General features: G+C 38.4%; 1 pseudogene; it reads right to left on the minus strand.

The window, feature by feature from the left end:
• Positions 1-3,100: 3,100 nt before the first annotated feature.
• On the minus strand, positions 3,101-4,989 carry LOC141165351 (beta-1,3-galactosyltransferase 2-like; annotated as a pseudogene).
• Between the last annotated feature and the right edge of the window lie 543 nt (positions 4,990-5,532).

Genomic DNA, 5,532 nt, shown 5'->3' on the forward strand with positions numbered 1-5,532 from the left:
AATGGCGCTCCTTCCCTTCCGAGCCCTGCCGTGCTCCCAAACAGTGTTTTTTCCCCACATATTGGGTATCTTCGTGCCCAGGGGAAATTGCGCAACAGATTTTGGGGTCCATTTTTTCTTGTTACCCCTGTGAAAATAAAAAAAATTGGGTCTAAATTAACATTTTTGTGAAAAAAGTTAAATGTTCATTTTTTTCTTCCACATTCCAAAAATTCCTGTGAAGCACCTGAAGGGTTAATAAAGTTCTTGAATGTGGTTTTGAGCACCTTGAGGGGTGCAGTTTTTAGAATGGTGTCACTTTTGGGTATTTTCTGTCATAAAGACCTCTCAAAGTGACTTCAAATGTGATGTGGTCCCTAAAAAAATGGTTTTGTAAATTTTGTTGGAAAAATTACAAATCGCTGGTCAATTTTTAACCCTTATAGCTCCCTAAAAAAAAAAAATTTTGGTTCCAAAATTGTGCTGGTGTAAAGTAGACATGTGGGAGATGTTATTTATTAACTCTTTTGTGTGATATATCTCTCTGATTTAAGGGCATAAAAATTCAAATTTGAAAATTGCAAAATTTTCAAAATTTTCGGCAAATTTCTGTTTTTTTCACAAATAAACACAAGTGATATCGAAGAAATTTTACCATAATCATGAAGTACAATATGTCACGAAAAAACAGTCTCAGAATCAGGGGGATCCGTTGAAGCGTTCCAGAATAAATACCTCATAAAGTGACAGTGGTCAGAATTGTAAAAATTGGCCTGGTCATTAACGTGCAAACCACCCTCGGGGCTTAAGGGGTTAAAGAACAAAAGTTTGGGTCCCCATTGACTTTTATTGGTGTTGGGGTCAAGTACGGTTCAAGTTCTGATGCCCGAACTGAACTTTGAATTACAGTTCGGTCGAACCCAACCAACCCAAACATCCTACGGTCTGCTCATCTCTAGTTCCTAGTTTCAGACCTCTCTATATAGCTGGATATAAGGCCTATATGGACAGGATACTGCCACCTCCATTAGCTCTCATGTATCAGAAAAACTTCATTCCTGTACTGCTTTCACGCTATACTCAATGTCTGGAATCTCTCCATTGACTCCCAGGCTGAACACCTTGTGTATACTTTCCTCACTATACACAGCCTGCGTATTTAGTTTTGTAATAATATTCCTATTTTCTTAGCTTTTCTTAGATTTCATAGATTAAAACTTTGTCCAGATGTTCTGTGATTGTTTATCAGCTTAAGTCTGGACTGTGAAAAATTTCCTAAATTATAAAAATAAACTAAAAGTTTATGCCGGTTCTCAAAGCGTTTGCAGCAAAGAGTTTAATATCTGAGCTTATAATAGCAAGGGAAATTGAAAAACAGCCAGCAGACATAATAGTACAAAGAACTAATCAAATCGACTACAACCCCTGGCAAAAATTATGGAATCACCGGGCTCGGAAGATGTTCATTCAGTTGTTTAATGTTGTTGAAAAAAAGCAGATCACAGACATGGCACAAAACTAAAGTAATTTCAAATGGCAAATTTAGGGCTTTAAGAAACACTAAAAGAAATCAAGATAAAAAATGTGGTACTCAGTAAGGGTAATTTTTTTCAGACCAAGCAGAGGGAAAAAATTATGGAATCACTCAATTCTGAGGAAAAAATTATGGAATCATGAAAAACAAACAAACAAAAGAACACTCCAGTACATCACTAGTATTTTGTTGCACCACCTCTGGCTTTAATAACAGCTTGCAGTCTTTGAGGCATGGACTTAATGAGTGACAAACAGTACTCTTCATCAATCTGGCTCCAACTTTCTCTGATTGCTGTTGCCAGATCAGCTTTGCAGGTTAGAGCCTTGTCATGGACCATTTTCTTCAACTTCCACCAAAGATTTTCAATTGGATTGAGATCTGGACTATTTGCAGGCCATGACATTGACCTTATGTGTCTTCTCTCAAGGAATGTTTTCAAGGAATGTTTTCACAGTTTTTGCTCTATGGCAAGATGCATTATCATCTTGAAAAATGATGTCATCATCCCCAAACATCCTTTTAATTGATGGGATAAGAAAACTGTCCAAAATATCAATGTAAACTTGGGCATTTAATGAAGATGTAATGACAGCCATCTCCTGAGTGCATTTACCTGATTTGCAGCCCCATATCATCAATGACTGTGGAAATTTGCATGTTTTCTTCATGCAGTCATCTTTATAAACCTCATTGGAACGGCACCAAACAAAAGTTCCAGCATCATCACCTTGCCCAATGCAGATTCGCGATTCATCACTGAATATGACTTTCATCCAGTCATCCACAGTCCACAATTGCTTTTCCTTAGCCCATTGTCACCTTGTTTTTTCTGTTTAGGTTTTAATGATGGCTTAAGTTTAGCTTTTCTGTATGTAAATCCCCATTTCCTTTAGGCGGTTTCTTACAGTTCGGTCATAGACATTGGCTCCAGTTTCCTCCCATTCTTTTCTCATTTGATTGGTTGTGCATTTCCTGTTTTGGAGACATATTGCTTTAAGTTTCCGGTCTTGATGCTTTGATGTCTTCCTTGGTCTACCAGTATGTTTGCCTTTAACAACCTCCCCATGTTGCTTGTATTTGGTACAGATTTTAGACACAGCTGACTGTCAACAACCAACATCTTTTGCAACATTGCGTGATGATTTACCTTCTTTTAAGAGTTTGATAATCCTCTCCTATGTTTCAATTGACATCTCTCGTGTTGGAGCCATGATTCATATCAGTCCACTTGGTGCAACAGCTCTCCAAGGTGTGATCACTCCTTTTTAGATGCAGACTAACGAGCAGATCTAATTTGATGCAGGTGTTAGTTTTGGAAATGAAAATTTACAGGGTGATTCCATAATTTTTTCCTCAGAATTGAGTGATTCCATAATTTTTTCCCTCTTCTTGGTCTGAAAAAAATTACCCATACTGAGTACCACATTTTTAATCTTGATTTCTTTTAGTGTTTCTTAATGCCCTAAAGTTGCCATTTGAAATGACTTTCGTTTTGTGCCATGTCTGTGGTCTGCTTTTTTTTCAACAACATTAAACAACTAAATGAACATCCTCCGAGCCCGGTGATTCCATAATTTTTGCGAGGGGTTGTATATATTAAATGCAATACATATAAATACAAAGCATTTAGAAAAGAATAAAATAATAACTGTAAACCCTTCAAATAGCAGAACCTACATCCAGTCAAAAGTATTGAAATAATAAAAAGTCACACATTGCGAGACCCTCTGAAATAAAACTGTATAGCCCAGCTGATTATGGTGAATCACTCCATGTACTGTACATAGCAAGCAATATTTGTCCAGTATTGACTACGTGCACAATGTTGGCAGATGTCCCAAAACCACATGGATATAGTGTGCACTGGTATAGTTTTGTACTATTGTAATGTAGCAGAATGTGAACACTCGTATAGACTTCAAGCTTACTCATGGCTTCAACCTTGATGCATAATGTCAATCTGCTTTCAGCGTTGTCCACGTACTACATAAGACTTGTATAACTTGCTTGACTTACACAATAACTTGAAGTTCCACAACATTAACACTTGTGTTCAAATGTTCTAAGTAATCCTTGTATGATTTAGCCAAACTTTCCAGTAGACACAACAATGATGGCTGGGTCGAAATATGAATTTGTCAAATGTGTTTCGGAGTAGTCCTCAACTCCTTTTTCTATGGCTTCTATGTCAAATTTACATAACTTCCTCCGTTTATATTGCAGACTGGATTCAGAGTGTGTGTTAAACACCTAGGGACAGTTTCAGGAGATTGTCTGTAGTGGCACCCAGGAGTTCAGGAACGCTCAAAGGAGAAAATAACTTAGAGACGTTGGCTACTAAGGACCCATACACCGAGACCCTCTGTCATGTGATATTTCAGGAGAAAACACCCCATTTCTCATAAAAAATGTTCCTAATTTCTTAGCATTTCTGAGGTTTCTTAGCTTGAAAGTCTGCCCATATATTCCTTAGCTCTTCTCCAGAGTAATCCTGCACTCTGACAACATTCCTAAATTTGCAGTGGTCATAATTAAGCCTATATGTGATAAATGCACCTTTAGGGGATTCACTAAGGGGAATGTGGAGCTCATACAAACAAATTCCCATAAAAGCATCTTCCACTGGGATGACCCTAATTTCTTGTGCTGCATTATAGATTTTGTTTGCCATGTCAAGTGAAAATACATATCCAGCTCCAGAGCCATAGGGTGGGTAGGTATCATTTGGATAGATTTCCTTAGGTATATATGACTTAGAGGCCTTGTTCCTCACAGCTCTCGAGTTCTCAACTAGGGCTCCTGCAAAGTAATTTGTACGAACAGGTAAGTCTGGATAAAGAACATTATGAATCAGGTAGTCTACATTAAGAAACATGTCACTGTCTACCTTCATGGCGTAGCTCGCAGAAGGACAGAATTTGGTCACCCACTCCATACCCATTAATGTTTTTAGGGTCAAATTGTAATAGGTGTCCATGAAGTCTTGCTGTACGATGTCCCCAAAGGTCATACTTTCCTCCTCTAACAAATCCTGGGTTTAGTTCGGAGCAATCTGAGGTAGACCCACCAGAAAAATCATGAGCACCTCAACATCATAAATACTTTCATTTCCCCATGTTTCTCGGATTGTATGTCTAGATATCAAGTCCTGGCACCGTACAACCACCATTATAACAAGGAAAGGTTTCCGGTTCTTGCACTTTTCCGGTTGGTTAATGAGGAACTTGTATGGAAATGAGTACGGAGGAGCCAGAGGGTGCTTGAACGCTGGGTAAGTCAAATTATTCACAGGTTTATTTCTCTCCTGCAATTTTACAGAATCTTCAATCCATTTGTTGATTATTTTTATTTGTCTTTCGTAGTAAAATAAGTATCCGAACATGAACATAAGGATCAGGAAAAATAAGCTAAAACATTTCTGGAAGCTGATTCGTCCATTCATTTTCTTCTCCAGAGATCAGTACTTTACCAGGAATTCTGTAAAAATGAGAGAAAATGTTAAAAACAACACAGAGATGATAAAACGTTGACATTAAATTGCATTACATTTTTACATTCCCATTGTGTACATAATGATAAGAAGTAAACAGAGGTCTGAATGCAGAATCTGTAATATCTCGCGTATACCACCATCTACCAGGCTCAAAGGCAGTGGTGTAACTTGAAACTGCAGAGCCTCAATGCAAAATCTGTACACTTCTAAAGAGTTTCCTCATCATGAGAAGGTCTTGATACTTTTTTATTTGAATTTTTAAATTTGTCTAATGTTGAGCGAGCACTAAAATGCTCGGGTGCTCGAAGCTCGGGCCAAGCTCGCCGTGATACTCGGGTGCTCGACCCGAGCAACGAGCCCAATGTTAGTCTATAGGAGACCCGAGCATTTTTACGGCGGCCTAACAAGTGCCCAAAACGATAGTGACAGTGCTCAAATGACATGGGGAGAGCATGGGGATCGCCCCAGGAAGCATTTCTGACCCCCAGGTCACTGCTGCCAACAACGTGGTCAGAGGTATTAA

The sequence above is a fragment of the Phyllobates terribilis genome, unplaced genomic scaffold (assembly GCF_046119375.1).
Source record: "Phyllobates terribilis strain yellow unplaced genomic scaffold, ASM4611937v1 Scaffold_11__3_contigs__length_659146591, whole genome shotgun sequence".
NCBI classification, from domain to species: domain Eukaryota; kingdom Metazoa; phylum Chordata; class Amphibia; order Anura; family Dendrobatidae; genus Phyllobates; species Phyllobates terribilis.